The sequence below is a fragment of the Ostrinia furnacalis genome, unplaced genomic scaffold (assembly GCF_004193835.3).
Source record: "Ostrinia furnacalis isolate ACB-3 unplaced genomic scaffold, ASM419383v2 OfSCF2377, whole genome shotgun sequence".
Classification (NCBI taxonomy): domain Eukaryota; kingdom Metazoa; phylum Arthropoda; class Insecta; order Lepidoptera; family Crambidae; genus Ostrinia; species Ostrinia furnacalis.
In genome coordinates, this window is record NW_021132616.1 from 42,337 (window position 1) to 62,604 (window position 20,268).

General features: G+C 36.6%; 1 protein-coding gene across 3 annotated transcripts in view; it reads right to left on the reverse strand.

Annotated features, from left to right (window-relative positions):
- Positions 1-20,268, reverse strand: part of Ntan1 (N-terminal amidohydrolase 1) — an 89,620-nt gene that overhangs the window by 41,177 nt on the left and 28,175 nt on the right. Inside the window, exon 1 of one of the 3 annotated variants that reach the window (XM_028307934.1) lies at positions 4,326-4,490. The exons of the other annotated variants lie outside the window; for them this stretch is intronic. The gene's annotated coding sequence lies outside the window, so the exon portion shown is untranslated. Of the gene's footprint in view, positions 1-4,325; positions 4,491-20,268 lie in introns of those variants that run through there. 3 annotated transcript variants of the gene reach the window in all.

Here is a 20,268-nt window from a genome sequence, read left to right on the forward strand (position 1 = left end):
TGGAGCGACCGTTACTTCGTGTCCAATAAATTCAAGAACAAACGACAGCAATAAGGAACAGCTCGCCTCCAGACATCCATCTCCTGTCAGGGCAAGAGCTGACTTATAAAGAGCCGCGGTCGTACCTCATACTAAACACCCGGCTATAAATCAAATTCGGCTCTAACTGTTCCGATAGATTGGACGAATAAAATTAAAATGACCATCCAGTAAATACCATTTACATAATTCAAAGCGATCTCGAGATAGATGGTCGAGTAAAAGAGACGGATGAATAGAGGGTATTGATATAAATCTTATTGAAGACTTCGATTTGAAATCAATGTGCGAGCATTTATGAGGGATCGGAAAGCGCAATGTCTTTCATTCGACTGGACTAACGAATACGAATTCCTGTATTCAGAAGACAGAGAGAGATTTCTCCGAAGACGCAAAGATAAGCGGAACATTGAAATAATTAAAGATGACATCAACAAGGCGATAAGTTGTGAAGGAGATGCAGGCAGATGTATCCCTGGCCGGATGTTACTCACGCATAGGCATATACACGAGATACATTCGAGTGGAATGAATAAGGTACGTACAATAAATGTAATTGAAGACTTCCCGTCGCTCGGCCGACACCGAACTTAAATCGATTAAATCAAGAAAACTATTGTTTGTATAACGCGAGAATTACATTTGGCCGAGCAATAACCGCCGGGTTCAACGGTCTTGATTTATTTCAGGTCACATTTTTTGTTAGAGAAGCATCGTTTTGAGTGCAAGCCAATGTAATTTGTACAGTAAATAATACGGAAGAATCGTTTACTTTAATCTGACTTATTTATGATTCTGTCTGTTTAGTTATTTTTAAGACTGTCTCAAATATAATTTATGATGGGAATACGAGTTTGTGATAGAAAACAAAATTAGTAGCAGAATATTTTTATAGTAAAGTTGACGGTCGTTTGGTCCTGATTGTTCGCGTATTCTAGAGGTTTCAGGTAATCTGTTCATTCGTATAAACATAAAATATGCGTCTGCATTATGTCAGGGTCTATATTAAATTATGTATATGTTACAGTCAAAAGTCATAATCGGTCAAAACCATTTTTTTCCAAAAATCTTCTAAAAATATAAATGTTACTATTGAAATGACCGAAACAAAAAATAAAAAACAAACGCTTGCCAGACATATAAAACATGATAGACAATGAAATATCGAGGCGCGCTACGTGATTTACATAGTGCACACACATCAATCTTGATCTCAATTTGAGAACATACGGTGCAACGACTCTATTGGCATTAAGGCGAGCCCGGGGCAATGGTGGAGCGAAGGTGGTAATGTACTGGGAGCAAACGCTTGGCCTCAATTCATATGTAGGTGTCATTAGTGGAGCATGTATAATAATGAACTTGTGAATTGAGTTGTAATTGTAGAGCTAGTTTAACAGCCAAAATATCACTTGTTTTCGCTATACAAAAAGGTTAATTTTTAGCAACGGACACCTATGACTATAGGAATAGTATTCCGAAGAAATTGGCATATTTGGACCTAAACTGTAGTATAAAGAACGAAGCTGCTTAGATAGAGCTTTGATTACTTAATTTTTCAATATTGCAATGCTTACGGATCTAATGCACGGTTTCAGCATTTACATTTTTATGAATATCATATGAAAAGTTCATACTTAATCAAAAGATAAGGACGCTCAAGCCAAAACTCTCAATTCATAAACCGGGCATATGAATCCCAATGTTTTAGACAAATTTATTGTTTACCAGAAGCTTATTCAAGTAAACCGATATGTCATGCGTGGGCGACCCGGGATCGTTCCGGCGCGTGCGTTTATGAGTTTTATGGTCGTTAATGGTCAATAATGTACACGTGGTGGCACGAACGCGGGGGGCTATTCTGTAGGTCTATGCTGACCACCAGCAGGGCTACCAGTAGTTCCAGGTTCATCTGTTACTGTCGCTCATGCTGGCATCTCGCTTAGGGTGAGAGGGATGAAAAATGTTGGACTTCGAATTACGTTTTTGGGTGTAGCCCCGCTGCTGGACGGTCCGGGATGTATGTAGATGATGATCGTTGTTGTTGACATATTCATGGAATTCTGTGGTCATTAAAGATTGGTGATCTAACTTCATAATTCATTAATAGCAGATTCAATTTTAATTGACTGGTTTTGGTGATTCTTTTTTTTGATTGTGGTTTATTATTTAATTCTATAAATAAAAATACACAAACAATTTTATGGATTTCGATTAAAATGTAAATATAATAACTTAAGCTGTTTATTGTTATAATTGCAAATTATATGCTAAACCAACATAGAAAATTTTTATAGCACCAAAATCTGAGATCAATAAACGTTAGAGCTCATTTGGTCTGACTATGAAGTCAGAACGGTTTCTGATCGTGACTATTCTTGTCGCAATTAATTAACAATTGCGCTGGTTTCCGTTATTCGCTTATATCTGCTGTATCTTAATCAAGCACTTGCGTGTCTCCCTGTCTTTACCCTCGACTAATAGCGGAGACGTGACTAATACGTCCGTATCGACCACTCATCTAGATCCTGGTGTATAATGTGAACCGTTCGTTCTTTACACTTGGGAACTGAACCGGTCAATTGAATTCAAAAAAATAGATGATAAAATTAAAACAGAACATATGGGTTCGGTTAAAAAGTTTGGTGTTACGAAGCAAAATTTCCGACTAGATATTAAACGGAAAATTTAAATAGCGTTTCTGTTTATTGCCTCAAAAAGGCAGAGAAGATTGAATCATTATTTAAATCGTTAAATTAATTAATAATTAAATATTCTCGTTGTGGATAAAGAAAGAAATAAAGCAAAAGTATTCGATAACTTTAGAAGTGGATAGCATCCCCGAATGATGCTTTAATCGTCATTATTTCAGTCTACATTTGCCCAATACTGATCCCTAAGCCAAAAAAAACTTCGACCTTATGTCACCTGTCCATTAAGCAAAGAAATGTAAAACTTCAGGAGCATCGCCAGTTACAGAAAAAAGAAGTCAAATTCAACCCAGTAGTTCAGAACTCTTGATCAGCTGCAATATATGACTTTGAGTCGGTTCGACGTCATCGCTGAGTCTCGCCTGATTAACCTACCTACTTATTTGTTTGCTCGCGTCCGTACGTTACGTGCATGACTGCGGTGACGTTTGAACTGTACTGACCTACCCACCTTGCTTTTCTAATAACACATACTTCTGAATTACAATCTAGATTTAAGCAAAACAATTTTGTAAAAATATTTTTTTTGAAAATTGTAATTTGTCATGTGTTTTATAAAATAAAATAAAATAAAATATAGTCATAAACATACATCACCAATACCACCATACCTCTGTAAGTACTCGTTACGCGCACCTACGAGTTTCCTGATACGTGCCACTAGGTGTACATTATTGGCTATTATCAGTCATAAAACTAGCTCATAAAAGAACAAGGTCTTAGTAGACCACCAGTACAATATGTCTGATCAATTCAAATGTTTAAGCAGAAATATACCTTAAATTTTGACTACAGTCATCTAAAAATGGTTGTCTACGCAAATTACTTAACGGTAAAAGATAGAATGACGCACCTCTACTGAATAGAATTTTAAAATCTCAAATTCATGGACGATGGACGAAAGTGCATTTTAGTTTTCTTTGTTGCAATTAACATCCATGTAATTAATTTACCATAAAAAGTATATTTTTACATCATTTATCTTAACTTTTCCTATTTTTTTAAATGCACGATTTCTTATTTCAATTTAATACCAGACTTCTAAATAGACCATAAGTGGTGTTGTAATCACAAGAACGTTTCCCAACTTAACCATTACTTATAATAAACAATGTGGTATTCTGATGTCGTATTCTATTGTCACATTTTCCATGAAACGTATCTTTTGAGACATCATACGTAGAGAAGGTACGTAACTTGGTACTTTAGCAAATCTGTATTCAAGCGGAATATTCCTAAATTCTTTTTACGAATGCGGATGTGTTGGTATACTTTCGTTTGTAAACGGAAAAAGGCGTCACATCGTTTCGCGCGTGCGTAATAATAACATTTTCAAACTACAAACTCCGCCCACACTGAAGCAACAAGTATTTGACGACATTTTTTCTTTAAACATTAGTTTCTATGGCAACCGAATACATAATAAATATTCTTATCAAGTCATCGAAATCGTTTTAATTTCATATTGGGGAACGGAGATTTATTTATACCCTTATCAGGCACCGCCGGAGTTATCTCAAACATAAACAATTCTGATACTTGAAAATTAAGTAAAAAATATTATTCATCACTTACATGCAATAGTTCAAGGTCTTCGACGACAATGACGGGAACAGAACAGTCAATTCAACACCAAAAGTTAGTTCACACTGCACACGATTGAAAAACACGATCCGCAAGATACAGGCATGCGACAATGAAGACAGCCCCCGCCGGCGACTGAACGTGGAATGGTATCTTGATGATGGCGAAGCGAAAGACAAGGGTGGGGCAGGGGTGCGCGGAGCGAGGCGCGGTGGGCGTGGCCTCGCAGGTGTATCAGCCGAACGGTGATATATGCGCATGTTATCACTTAAACACGAACACGCCTCACTGTCACGTAGACGAACGCCGATGCCGAAATAACGCAATGTTAATTGTTTATTCCACGGCGAAAGTCCATTAGATATACGCGGAGGTTCATTAATAATAATCGGCATCGAGACGGTTTGTTTTCCTTTTTTGCCGCGAGTCTCCTCTCAGCCGGTTGATGGGCCGAGAGATAAAGTTTTTGTAAAGGATGGCGGTAAAGTGACAGACTAATTACGTACCAGTTAACTTGACGGTTATCTCATACTTATCTCCGAGTGATACGAATGTGAATGTTGAATAAAGAATAGAAAGTAATGACACACGCGCTGTTGAACTGTTAAAAGACTTAAAACGTTTGGTTAATTACGCTGAAAGTAATTTTAAGCCGTGTACAGATCGTTTGGATAATAGTCATCAATCAGTTAGATGATGATGTTAATCGGTTGATAATATCGAATCTTGTTAGGGGAAGATGAAAACAAGACATTGATTCTTAGCAACTAAATGATTCACAATAAATAGTTATCAAGTTCTGAGAAACATTGTCAAGTATGTGACTCTACAAAGAAAATTGCGGTAATTGAGTGCACTTAGAAAGCCAAGCTGTCTCCAACTCCATACAGGGTGGATTTTTAAGATTGCAAGGCTAACTCAATCGTTGAGATGCGCATAAATTCTTAGGATCTTTATCTTTCAGAGTAAGCTACGCTATAAGTTATGATAAGAATTAGTTTTGCTGTCCAGTCCATAGGTAAGATCTGATAATTTATAGTCCAAGCAGTATGTATTTTTCTTAGATCTTGGCGTTACTTTACATCCAAATGTTTTTAGTGCAATAGCCTTTTCTTTGAATGAAGCTTATAAAATGTCTTCAAACTTACAAAAACCTCGTAAGTTTCCACTAACAGGAAGACACCAGAATCACCCTGTATTTCTAGATTACTTTCACAGATACAACTGCGACTGATCCAGCCACTTTGATGGGAACCCAACTCTAAAAAAATGCTGAAGATGTCAAAGAAATTATGCGAAGTCTTAATTGAAACAGCTGAATAAAACTATTTGTCAGATATCCTAAATCCTGTTAACTTTCTTTTTTTGATTAACAACCATATTATGTAATTTTATTATTTACAATGGAACAAACTCTAACAGTAATAAATATTAAATCTGCATAACTGTGACAAAACAACAATCATTTGTGCTTTATGTACAAGCTCTACTCCTTGCCGAATCGAACGCGCGACCGCTATCTTCGTAACTCGAACGCAAACCATCAGACCTTTTAGAATATCCCTGGTAACAAGCCAAACTTTAACTTTCAGCGAATGTATGACGCAAAAGTTATTATTATAACCGTACTCACAACTAACTCTGTCATATTAATATTTACAGCTATTGCCGCATTAATAACGTTTAAAACCATAGAGTTATTATCATCTGTTGTAATTGCTATACGATAATTTCAGTTGAGGTCTTAATACCAAGGATTGTACACGGATTTATTGTTATTTTGTTGTATACTGGTTACTATTTAAAACAAGATTATTCATAGTTATGACTGCATTCTTGCCTTTGACTGTATCTATTAAAATGTGAAAAACATTTGTAAGAAGTCTATTAACTATGAATTCTGAATTATGAAAAACTTTCTCCACACTTTTCCTATGCCTATCCTAATAGAAAATATTCATGTTATTTTATAGTTTTCCTATTTACATTTATGGCCGTCTTTAGATCACCAAGTTATAGTATAGGTACCCATTCAGAGAAGGGCATATCGAGAAAAGGTCAGGTTGCAGCCCAAAAACTACAAACGACCTACAATTAGTACATTACAAATATTTGAAATCGAAAACTGTAAATAAATCAATACACTGAAAGTTTAATTTGAAATACATTCCCAGACCCTATTCAAGTACACGACTTAATTAACCCATAAGTCAGACTCGAAGACCCATACCAAGACAATCGCCTACGGATACGAAAAACAATATACATATTGTGCAACTCATCGTTGTCACACACACAATGGTAATAAGCAACGCGCGAACACTCTTCGTGTTCGAACTCATGAATATTTTTCCTTTCCGATTTGTCATGGAGTATGTTTTGACCGACTCTACTCGTACGTCGTTATTATTCTCCAAGTTGCCCAATACCCTAGAAAAAACACGAATTAGCATACATTCATCACATCATTACCATCTCATTCTTAGAAAAAATCAAACCCAGAGACATTTTCATCGGAAATCAACGTAATTCGATGAAGCACTTGACACACTCAAGCCTATTAAACCCAATTGAAACCCAAAACGCTATCGACATATCATGGAAACCATTTATTCACCATACAAATGACTATTTACATTCTCGATACTCGGTTTACATTATGTTGGTAAGACATCGTGAAAGGTTGAACACTCGTAATCAGCTGATCGGATGATTTAAATACCAAACAATGGCACTAGCATTAAATCTATTTAGTTTTGCAACGACACTAGACAGGCCTAGCATTACAACGTAGACAATGTAAACTAAATTGACATTTACGTTCGAACAAAATTTATAGGGAATGAACGTCGCATAAAGTAGATACTTTTACGTCGGCTGGTATAGATCAGAATTAAACATTTTAAGCCACCTGTAAAACATTCTTACGCGACTTCTATGAAATAATCATTTCTGCGCCATAAATTGCGATTACATACAACCTTTGAACTACAATTACATGAGTTAACCAAAGTAAAACATACATAATATACTAAATTACCTTTAGAGAAAATTTTCTGGTCGATTACTGAAATTCATAATAACCGTTTTACAGCCATTCTTGTTGATAATTATTTATACTAGCGTCGCACGCGCATATAGGAATGTTAATAAGCCGATGCTTCGGGCACACGGGTTACCAATTGGAACTTTACCCCTGAATTTCAGGTAAGTGTATCAAATACGAGAAGGGTGGATGATTTTCCAAGGGGTATGACGATAGTTTTGCAAGTGCACAAGACAAACTACCTTGACCAAGAATTAGTTCCGTTGCAATATTAGTCCTAATATAGAGTTTGTCAAGTTGATGATATCTAGAGGCATATCGATTCATATCTCAAAATCGTTTAAGTCAATAATAACTTCGTTTCAGCTCATAATGACAACTTCTCAAAATGACAACCGGGACGCAAAATGTCCACTTCTCGAAATGTCAACTTCGGTAAAATAAAACTTCTCATAATGTCTATTTCTCACAATGACAAATTCGCATTTGGTCAACTTCGCATAATGTCAACTACTTGTTGATATTTTATTTTCATAATTTGTAGAGTTCTAGAGTTCTTCTAAGAGCGTCCCGGTTGTAATTTTGAGAAGTTGTCATTATGAGCTGAAACGAATAACCGTTTTGATCACTTCTCCCTAAATTGGGTAAACGGGTTTCCCACCCTGGCAACACTACCGGCGCAGGCGCAGCTTTGCAGGTGCAAAACAATATTATTGTGCAGAGACGGGGCGTAGCGTGTGCGATGTGCAACGTTAGACGCGGTTATTATAACCTTGGCAACATCGTAAATATGAAACATGCCTGTCACTTTGATACACCTGCCTTGTAAACAGCGACTTTACGTTCAATCTCTGTGTTGGTTTAATTTCGACCACATAAAATTTAATTATTATTTACCTTATAATCACTATTCCACAATTTCGATCAAAGTTCACTTGATTCTATGTTCTAGCATTAAATTATTTACATTACATGAGAATGGAGGACGATAGTAAAGAGCATCTGAAACTTGAAGAGAATCTATAAACTTACGGCACAAGCGTCAAGTTAAATTGCTCTATCCTTGATAATTTAAACGCCATTGCGAATGCCAGTACGTCTACAAGGTACGACAACGACGTTATTATCACAAAACTGCCAAATAGACACTAAAGACAGATGGACTCTATTACACACAGACTCTACAATATTCAGTACTCATTAATTAAACTTCACGAATGGCAATTAATTATTTACAGCAATCGAAATCTACAAACGAATATTAAACAAGCAAGAGCATCATTTTTCTAACATCCTATTAAAAATACTAATTAGTCGCCGTAAAGATGAGTGAAAATAACATAATAATTATGCCAGAAGAGCTCTCCACTCGGGATTGCCCAATAAGGCTCACGCGCGTGCTACCTGCGGAGATGAAAGCGCGCGCGCACACTCGTATGCGCTCGGATGTCGAAGGTTATTTTTTTTGCTAATGGACATTTCGGCTGCTAAATCACTGTATGGAAACCAGACATTATGGCTCGCTATTAATATTTTTAAATTTTAATTGCCAGATTTAACTACATTTAATAGCGTATTGCTTGCTATACCCAACAAGTAACTCAACTACAAGTACTCTCGTATTACCCATTTGCCGTACGGAGCTTCCAATCACTGAGCTACCGTGACATTGTTTACCCAGTTGAGTTGATAGCAAGCGGAAAGTCGTGGGTTCGTGTCCCACCCGAGGCAGTTTTTTCTAACGAAACCAGAAAAATGGCTCGGAATAATTTGAAATTTCCTCAATAACTTTTATACTCCATCCGATACACAAGTAGTTTTAAGGAATTAAGCCTGCTCGAATTGACTAGCAGACTAATTTATAGAAGAAACACGCCCAGCACTAAAGCTGGGTTGCACCATCTTACTTTAACTTTGACAAACGTCAAAAATCTGTCAAACTCCATACAAAAAAACACCGGTTATCGTTATAGTTACGGTTAAAGTTAGGTGGTGCAACTCAGCCTTATGTCTTTAAAACAACCAATGATTTTGATAGTTAATACCAGCTATAAAATAAAAACTCGATGGACATTCATTAGCGTCGTTAAATGCTTGTAAAATTGCCTATCGGAATTCATCCCGGCAAGATGCCCATCATTATGTTATAATTTTAACTAAACACGTCTTATCGCTTTGACTGATATCATGGCGGCTGAGTTTATTAAAACATTATCAGGCTAATTTAAATTACGTAATCTGTAACATTAGTGAGGCATTTTTTCGTAGAGTTCTTTTACTTAGAGTTGTGTATAAAGAATTTTCAGTCTTTTAAAGTGTCTTTCCTTCCAAATGACTGACTTTAATACTACTTTTACGAATTTCAATAAATAATCCTTAGAAGATACACCGTTTAAAAACTTAGTAGTTTACGCTGTGCTGTAGTAAATCAGTCAGGACAAACGATGTTATCATTCAAGAGATGCACCAACCTTCGCCTCCACGTATCAAAATGTTATCTACTTAGCTATTATTAGACTACAGGTCATAAAGGAACTGACATAAACTAAATAATCATCAGCAATATTAAACCAACGTTGGATCCAATCAAAACAAATACAAGAACGCCAACGAATTCACCACTTCACAATGCTGATATGATGAACGCTAGGAATAATAAATAGATATCGCGCACCAGACCCAACCACTCATATGTAGACAAAAACAAACACGAGAGCGATTCAACCCTAGTCCATACCCAGAAGTGATATCACGCAATGCCGTTTATAATTCAACAACAATAAACAGATAGTTAATTGCGATGCTGTCACGGGCGCAGTATATGGTAATGAGGCGTAGGGATCGCGGCCGCATGGACAATATCTCTCGACGGTGAAAGGTAAGATGGTGGTGGTCCAAGTTGTGAGGGGGAGCGGGTGAAGCTCTAGGGTAGTGGGAAAGTTCAAATCAGACCTTTGGCTGTTCAGAAGTCAGACTGAGGCCTGTGTTATGAAAATAAACCTAAGTATGAATCAAAAACAGATGCAAGCCCAACATTCAAAATCAAAATCAAAAATATTTATTCAGATTAGACCACAAGTGGCACTTATGAACGTCAAAATCTATATATATAAAAATGAAACCCGTTTTCCGTTGTCACGACATAACATGAAAACGGCTTGACCGATTTGGCTGATTTTTTTTTGTAGTTTTCTAATACAACAAGTACAAGGTTTTTACGGAAAAAAATATAAAGAAAATCTCTACACTAAGGCGGTACGAAGTTCGCCGGGTCAGCTAGTTTAAATATAAAAAAGGAAAAGGTAGCCCTTATGGGGCACTTTACATGTCTCCTTATCATTGATCCTTGATTGATACTTAAATTTAATAAAATACGATGGTAGTTTCAGAACACCGGTCAAATATTTTGTAACCTTTTAACTGAGAGTATTTAACATGAAAACAGAGTTTTTAAGATTGTAATTTCGAGTAAGTAAAGTTTTTATGTTAAATCATCAGCAGAGTCGAAAGCTGTTCTCTACCGGAAGATTTTCTAAGAGAATTTTGTAAATTATGCTTAAAATGTTTTCCTATCCTTGACTGTTCTCTAATCGAACATTGTATGTTTCAAAAAACCTATCCTAACTCGATATCCCCGCTCTTCTCTGGTGCCTTAGGGCCTGCTATCTCTGTGTTTGTTTAGCCCGTGGCCCGTGTCGGCGCGATAGGTGCAGTACATGCGCTTTCAGGTACGCCCAGCACAATCTGAGAGTCTGACACCAATAGGTTTTTATCAGAGCCAATCTCGCTTATGAGAAAGTTAACAGCGCCCGGATTTATCGGGGACGAAGATGCTCCTTCCAATTTATAGCGGAGGAATTATTATAACCACCAACCGCTGTGTGATTGTATTTGCGGAGAAAGTGCTTTTGTACCGGTGGCAAAGATTTAATATGGTACTGATAAATCATGAAGGATAACCAAAGATACACAAGGTTTACTACATACTTGCTTCACACATCACGATTCGTTGCAGATAATAAAATTTACGATTTACCAGTAAGCTGATAATAAAATATAAACAGCTATAATTTCTTCTTCATTTTAGAATGTGCAACGTTAGTATCAGACTATTATACTATTGCAAATTCTTGCAAAACAGCACCTATTAAAATGACAAGATGCCACAATGTTAGTTTGATATGCCGCCATACACATGTCATTCAAAATAATAGAGGCATATTTTTAACCCACCCATATTTTGGGTTACAATGAATGCAAAAAGTTATCCATCAGAAACTTTCGCTTGCAAAACAAATTAACTCTTTGCTTTAACAAAACTTGTGATTAAATCACGCATTGATTCTCAACTTTTACAAGCAAAATCACAGCGTTTTCTAGACGATAACTGGTGCTCTTCAGAAGGTCAGTTATATCAGCAGACAGACCTTGAGCTAAACCGATGTTGGTACCAAATGGAGTTTATGTAACATAATATACATTATCACGCTCGTTATCCAGCATAATTGTAATTATATCGTTGTGTTTATTATTTAATGCTGTTTTAGTACTGATATTATCACTTGACGAATTAAACATATCATCTTTACCAAGAACTTGTTTCATATCTTGTTCAGATATGTCCAAAGCGCCCGTATAGTTAGTTAAGCTATCGCATTTGTTAGTAGTGTTATTGTTATTTAAAACAAATATCCTTATGAACATGTTATATTAGTTTTCCTCTTTCCTATTGCAAATTAGATAACATTTTCTGCAATCATCAATGGCCTCATTAATAGGAGTCGCTACATTGTGGTTAGCGTGTGAGTGAACTACTTAATTAAATTAATTTAATTATAAATATTATTATTAATCATAAATTTTGCAATTTACTCAATTTGTACTACCTAATACCTATTCAAATAGGCAAACAATTTAAATTACCAAAAGGCATTCTTAACCTCCAAATGATTGTTTTACAATTCACTCAATGTACAGGATATGTTTGGATTATCAAAGTAGGTACACATTCATATTACGAGTACAATGAATCATGAGTTAAGTATAATACAGTAGTTAATAGAATTTTCCACAAAAGTTTCAAGAAGCTTCTGAGAAAATTTTCTGCGACACAAGAACTGACAGACACGTGACTATATGAGTCAACTTATGACAGTTTTGTTATTTTGAAACATACTTTCATTATGCACGTACGTAATGGAAAACGGATTATAGAACTTACCAATATGGAAATTGTGACCAATAAAGCATCATCATTAAATCAACAAAATTAAAGACTTGTTAAATTCTACGAGCTGTGCCAAATCGGTTTCTGAGCAAATGGATTTTAACAATAGCACAAATGAAGTGACTCACGATACAATGCCGGGTTACAACTTTGCATACCGTCGACAAAATATGCACAGAATTTGGCAATAACATCCGCTCGTAGGGGTGACAATGGAAGAATACTACGAACGAGGGAATATTACAATTATTAAAACTTGTGTACTGTTCACAATATACAATTTCATCATCATCATCATTTCAGCCACAGGACGTCCACTGCTGAACATAGCCAGCGCCTTCCTGTTACTTTTACATGATTTCGAAAAGTTTTCAAACTTTTTGCAGGGCTCGTCGAATTCTACATTTTATGATGATCAGATATTCTTTGCAAATCGGCGCGATTAAACACTAATATTTGAATATTGCTAATAAATTATTAAATTGATTTATTTCGTTTGGAATAGTACCTCTAATTTTCAACCGACTTCAAAAAAAGGAGGAGGTTCTCAATTCGACCCGTATTTTTTTTTCTATGTTTGTTACGGATAACTCCGCCAATTATGAACCGATTTGAACAAATTTTTTTTCGGCGTATAGGTAATACCTCAAGGGTGGTCCCATTTAAATTTAATAATAAAAAAAACAACCCCCAAGGGTGGAAAATTGGGGATGAACTTTTTTATACGCAATATCTCCGCCGATTATAAACCAATTTGAACGATTATTTTTTTAATGAATAGGTATTATCAAAAGGGTGGTTTCATGCGAATTTGAAGAAAATATTTCACCCCCAAGGGTGGAAAATTGGGGATGAACTTTTTTATACGCAATATCTCCGCCGATTATAAACCAATTTGAACGATTATTTTTTTGTTGAATAGGTATTATTTGTGTTCACGCATTTGAAGTCGGTTTTTTTTTTTAAGTTATCATCTCAGAGTTAACTCACCAGACAAAGAAAATGCTTACTTTTGACAAGAAAAATGGTCCAGTTCGAGCATCATTAAAATTTGGTCTCCATTACACGAGGACGATTCTCGAATATAGGTACCAGAGGCAAAAGGGAGAATTTGGTCTACATTGTCTTGTCTATTTGAGTCCAGTAGTCTAGTTTGTATTTGACATAAATAGCATAATATATTTCCTAACTACCACCCCTATTATCCAGTAATGAGTACTATTTCAGAGTTACGATCTAATTACAGAGAGACGGTAGAGCTTGAGTTGTAAATGTCATTTCACACTTGGAATTATCGGTTCTCACGGTTCCGTAGACGCTTTTGCCATTCAGTTAGTACATTTTCCATAATTCTATGCCTTATAGATATTCTATTTTATTTTACGTTACAATTTTTAAAGTATCTCTGCGACGAAACATCTTGTAACGAATCATAGTTTAGTACACCACAAGGGAGTGGGGAAATAGATGGAGTATTTATTGGATATAAAAATATCATACATCACAAAAAGAGAGAGCGGATTTATTTTTAGGAAGGGTAAATCCGCAACCACTGAACTTTATCGGAAAATCTCATTTACTATTTGAAAGGAGCGTTATTCCAGATGTAAATAGGCTCTACATTATGTAAATACAGGCTAAGCCACTGGCAGAAGCTAGTCTGTATATTTTAAGCAGCTTTAGGTTCTCACGTCTGCTTCCACGATTTAATGTTTGCGACCTGAGGGTAGTCAGATAAGAGAATGTCGTGCTGATTTATAATTATGAGTGTGAAAGTGGTCCTTGCTAACAAGGTAATTGAATCGATTAGTATTAAATGTTAGCCGATGGCTCTTAGTAGCTCATTTAGTACATGTCTCTTACTTACTATGTCACTGGACATCTTTTCAATGTTTCTACGCTGTTTGAATTAGTTTCATCAAGCATTTTCATATCTGTTTCAGATAAATGAGAAGCTGCTTTATGCCTAATACTAATAAGAACCACTCTTAGGATACCAGAAATTTCAAATTCTACAGGTTTATTGTTCATCTTATGTTCTCAACCTAACTTGAAAAAAGACAGCATTTTTGAAAACGTATCAACCCTAAATAAGAATAGAATAGTTTTTATTTGAAAGAAAGTTATACAAGCAGGCAAGTAATAGGTAAATAATGAAAGAGATACACAAATGGACAGATAGTTGCTTGTGCCCCTCTAAATAGTATATTAAGGACAATATTGTACTAATTTAAGAGTTCACCTCTAGCTAGGCTTGCCCTAATGAGGGATAGCCCTGATTCAAAGCGCTATCGTGGTACAGTTACTCCGATTGAGATCTCTTTAATTAAAGATTATAGGAAATAGAACGCAATACCATTTGTTCCTGGGTCAATTATACTATTAATAACTGTTACCTTTTAAGTAGAACCAGATCCTGGGCGCGATAAACGTCTATTATCTCTTAACAATAGTTTAAAAGTATTTATTACATTAATTACATGTAGCCACCTAGTTATCAAATCCATCAAGTTATATCGGTTTAGACTTTAGACAATAACAAGCAATTTGTACACGAGCAGTTACGGAAAATATACTCTGATTGAAAATAGATAAAATTTCAATTAATTATTGTAAGCACTATTATTTAAGGCACTATTAAAACAGGAATAAACAACCTACAATCATCACTAGCCTGGAAGCGTATCTACTGCGCATATTAATACAAAAATCAGATCAAAAGACAAACAAATGCTAGAGGCTTAAATCAACAGGCTCAACAGCTCTACTTTTCTAGTTTTCCTCGGCTTCCAATCCCATATTTCAAAAGAGAAATTGATATTCTTGGTACGGGTCTTATAAAATGTAATGCCATCGCATCCTTATTATAGGGAAATTACCAGGCCAGTAAATATAGAGACACATTTATTTACTTTGCAAGGATCTAGGCCCTAACTCTACATGGGATCAGTGAAGATTTGTAAAGTTTTATGGTCATTCGAATGATAATACCATCAAAGTTTATTACTTAGCTCTATTGTATAGAAGATGTGGTTGCTCATTAAAGAAACACAATTTCTCTAAAAAAGCCCTTAATTCTAGTTCTAGCCTAAAAACGTAAAAGACACTTTTTATTGAACTTGTTTAACAAGATTTCCAAGAGTAGGTACATTTTTAGGTATTTTTTTAAGAAGTTCTTATGCTAGCTAAATCATAGAGTCACCAGAATTTTCCTGTATGTAGCAATAAGCATTATGTTCCTATTCAATCCAATCTTCAAAACCCTTTACATTCTTCAGGGAAGTGTTTATTTGTTTACACTTACGAGTATGGGCGCACATCACAGCGTCATCTCACTCACCCCATACAGGCCAGACTTATGACCGAGTTACAGGGAGCCGTGTAAGGCCGACGCATACACGACTGCCGTGTGTAAAATAATTCGTATTGAAAATCGCTGCGCGCGCGCAACGCATTCAACAACGGTACACCGAACTGTGATAAGTATACGATTTATGTTACAGCCGTGTCGGCCGTGTTAGTTTATCAATAACATAAACAGCGTAAACTGAGAATGGTGAAGGAATCGCATAAGCATTGTATGAGTGCAATATGGATGGACAAGTTGGAACGGTTATGGTGCAGCTAGGCGCATGGATGAGGATTATTCTTGTATGATAGAAACAAGACCTATAAAATCACAACGAACTGCTCCCCTAGAAAGAATTAAAATATACAATTACTATTATGTATAATTCTGAAAAACAAGACAGTGAATATATTGATGCAAAAAAGAAGATACTCACCTAAATTCAGTACCTAACCAAAGAATAAAATCAAAAATTTCTCATAGTTTTGTTCAGTCAGAGCAGTTACAACTTACAAGCAATAAGTACTTGTGAAGTAACTTGCAATCTAACAAGCAAACCCAACCGTGGTAAAAACCTTTTCCCCTTTAATTAAAACCAAAATAGTACTACCCCGACTTCGCCGCACTACAAAAATATATGGGCAGTACCTAACGAGTACCATTTACAAGAAACGGAGAGCTTCGGCTATGACAATAAATCCAGAATCACATTTCGCACCAAGTCCTAAGCATAATGTTAACGGCAAGTTCAAGAGTACTCATGCCCTTAAAGGTTTTGTTAGGTTTATTAATATGGACATAGACACGGACGATTTAGTGATCGAATTCTGTACCTCAGAACTGTATATGGAAATGGATACAAAACGCCATTTCAAGGCTTTCGAGCTTATCAATAAGTTATCAAATCGAAATGATAATAAAACATTTTTATTCATTTCGCGTAGAGGTGCAAGTTTTGGTAGAAAGAGAAACAGATAAGGATAAAAGCAAAATGTCATTATGAAACCAAATAGACTCTTTCACCATTTTATTGCTTTGATATCCAGAAATGACTATTGGTACGAACCTTGCTGCGATAATAACCGTAGCTCAAATCAGATTGGTTATTATGCACTAAACATTTCAATGCGAATTATCATAGAACGAACAAAGAGCACTCTACAACCAATTTCACGGACACTAAATAAAATTAACATCAACATGACAGAGTAACAAAGCGGTCTCAATAACTCGGCCCGAACGAGCCGCCAACGAACGACGCACCCCACAAATCACACACGATACTACGCGAAATAATAATTTTAATAATAACATAAATTGCGAACGTACCGAGAACACAATTCAGTTAATATGCTATAATTGCTGCGAGAATCAAGCGGTGCCTATTAGGCATAAGCACACCAGTATTCGTCGACGCAACGTGCAATCAAGAAAGAATGGGCCGTTTAGCATTTCTCTTAGAGCGCAATTACAATTCAATTTTCTGTGAAGCACTAAACGTGTGTAATAAGAAGGGGCTATCATTGTTGTTAAGAACGTTCGGTGGGGCGTGCGATTAGCCGGAGATTTGTTGCTAGTCGTCCAGCCGTCAGCCAGACGTCGAGACGCGAGGTGCCGGTGCTCACCGAAACACATTAAGATGCGGGTCGTAGACCTTTGCGAGATCAAGTGTTTTATTCAAGCAAAATAAACAAGGCTCAAATTGTAGGACCGTAACGGTACGACCGGAGCATCGGAGTTGTTGCGATAAAATTTGCGGAGTCGGACTCGCGCCTATTGCGGTCGTTACGAGACGCTGGCGCGAGATGATCGATAATAATGGTAATTTCGCTGGAACACGTGTAGCATCGCTCGTTCGTCGGCGCGATCGCCATCGCCGCATACCTGCCCTATTAGGACGTGCAAAAGGCAGCATGGATGACAGAATTGGCCTGCACACTCAGAGGAGTGCTGATAGAGATCTACCATGGGAAATTTCAGCCTTTTATTTATACATAAACAGTTGCAGCTCATATTTTGGAACATTAAGCATGTTGTTATGTTCATTACTTATTCATAAATACTCGTATCAATTACATAAAGTTATTTTAAATTACAATAACCTATCATTAAAACAATAGGCGACTTTTCACATAATAAAGGCACATGAATTCTGTCGTGCGCCTCGCATTGGTAAAAATTGTATGTCCGATGTTGTATTATGATGATTATGATGGACAAAGCTTCCCCTAAACTTTGTATGCACGGAAAAGGGCATATTATTGCACAAATAACGAATTTTGATTGAATAAATATATGAGGAAAAATTTTAGGTTCCACCAAGAATATTCACCAAAAAACACTTGGGTAATGTAAAGTTTACATTGTAAACTATCATCTGCAAAATGTACCACACTAACCTGGTTAACAAATTATCTATGCAAAATATTCAAAATAGCTAGCGGTACATAAGCATAGTAAGAACAAAAACTGACGCGCAGTTCTTCTAATGAAGCTAATAAACAACACATCAAATGTTTAGCAGACTTCAAAGAGGGTCAAGAAAATAGTTGTAATCAAATACACGACCTACAAATTAGAATACATAAAAGGTCCAAGTCCAAGAAATGCATTCAAAGAGCATCTTTTTCTGCCAGATGGAAATTGCGTCAGAGGCACCATTGAGAAGCGTCAGGGGCTAAGCCGGACAGAGCCGGGGTATTTATGTGACGTCCAGCCTTCCGAGGGACCATAATGGCAACACAATATCACAATATGGGCATAGATTTATGCTCGGGTGAATCGCGTTCTCGCACGCGGAAATCCCATAGTTATTTACCGGTTGCGAGGTAAGTGCGGCAGATTTATCGGCGCGCGCGCAGCCAGCGACGATCTCGTTTCCGTGCGTCCCGTCTTTGCGGACAAGTGCACTATGATAAATACCCGTACGATACCAAGAAAATTTAAGCCTACTCAAGATAATTGGTGGGAGCATGGGTGGTTATGCGCAAATGCGCTACGATTACATAGTACCTTACAAATCGTGAGTCGTTAAATAGATTTCTATCTGCTATCTTTGTGCTTTTTAATGTGTGATACTTACTAGAGCTTAGAGGAAATTCAGGATCAAGTTGTAACTTTGATGATAGGTAATAAAGTAGACTAGATAAAGAAATGGCTTAGTGAAATAGTGATGATCTTCAGAAACAAAAATGCTCTTATAAAATGCACAAAGAAAAATCAATCTCATCACAAGGTTTTATAATTTGAAAAGTAAACACACAACAAAACAAACACCTTCTAACGGCCATAAAGGATGTCAGCTTCGACGCTGTATTATTAAGGTCCCGTGTGAAATTACACTCGGTCATTTGTCAGCGCGAAGGAGGCGCTAGCTTGTGTTCCACGGTTATTAATTTCATTAGCCCATTCTTAATCAAATGCTAGCGGTGGGTGTGAACGCAGACCCTGACCGGTATCGGTAATAATATTTACAACTATCAATTCTATTGGAGGACCGGCTGTGTTTTATTTTAGAATAGCAATATCGCTAAGTATCGGTAACTTTATTGCATTTGCAAACGATTTATTTTCAGTCATATTTTTAACATTTGTATTACAATCGAATGCATGGTCTTATTTATTGACTGCTTGTTTCCTATATTATTCAGTAAATGTCAAATTTTAATTATCTCCCTCTAACTTGCAACTGGGGAGACAATATTTTAAAAAGTTTTTGCAATATTTCACTCCTACGCAGTCCATTTGTTTCCCGGCATAGCGAGTCTAGGATTTATTCACAGGGAACATTATCTGGCCCCTTCAAGTGACTAACGCAACATACGATATATTCACTGTAAACATAGTCTAGGCAAAACAGAAAGCTTATACGACAAACAGAAGACATACCGTGCCGTGTACTCGTAGACTCAGAAATTTCCACGAACACAAATTTTAAGACTCGGTCTTAAATCAACTGTAAATGGTTGTGTGGTTTTAATAAACGCTAACTAGCGACTTATGCGACAGCACCACGCATAAATTATTTTTGTCACTGCATTTTTGCCTAAGTGCCATGTGTTCTCTTCAGGCTGTGCTTTAACACTACACCTTATTCATATTTTACGCGGGCTAACAGATTGTGTGTAATAATTGGACATGCGTCAAGCGTGTCACAGTAATGTGGTCATATGTTAGCGGTGGCCTGAGGCTAGTGTCATTATGCCAATCTCGACAATTGGCCTCAGCGCGCCCGTCGGGATGATCTATGGGCCCAGATTATGAGATGCCGGATCGGCTTCTGCTCGAATTAGGCGGTGGTCACTTTATCACT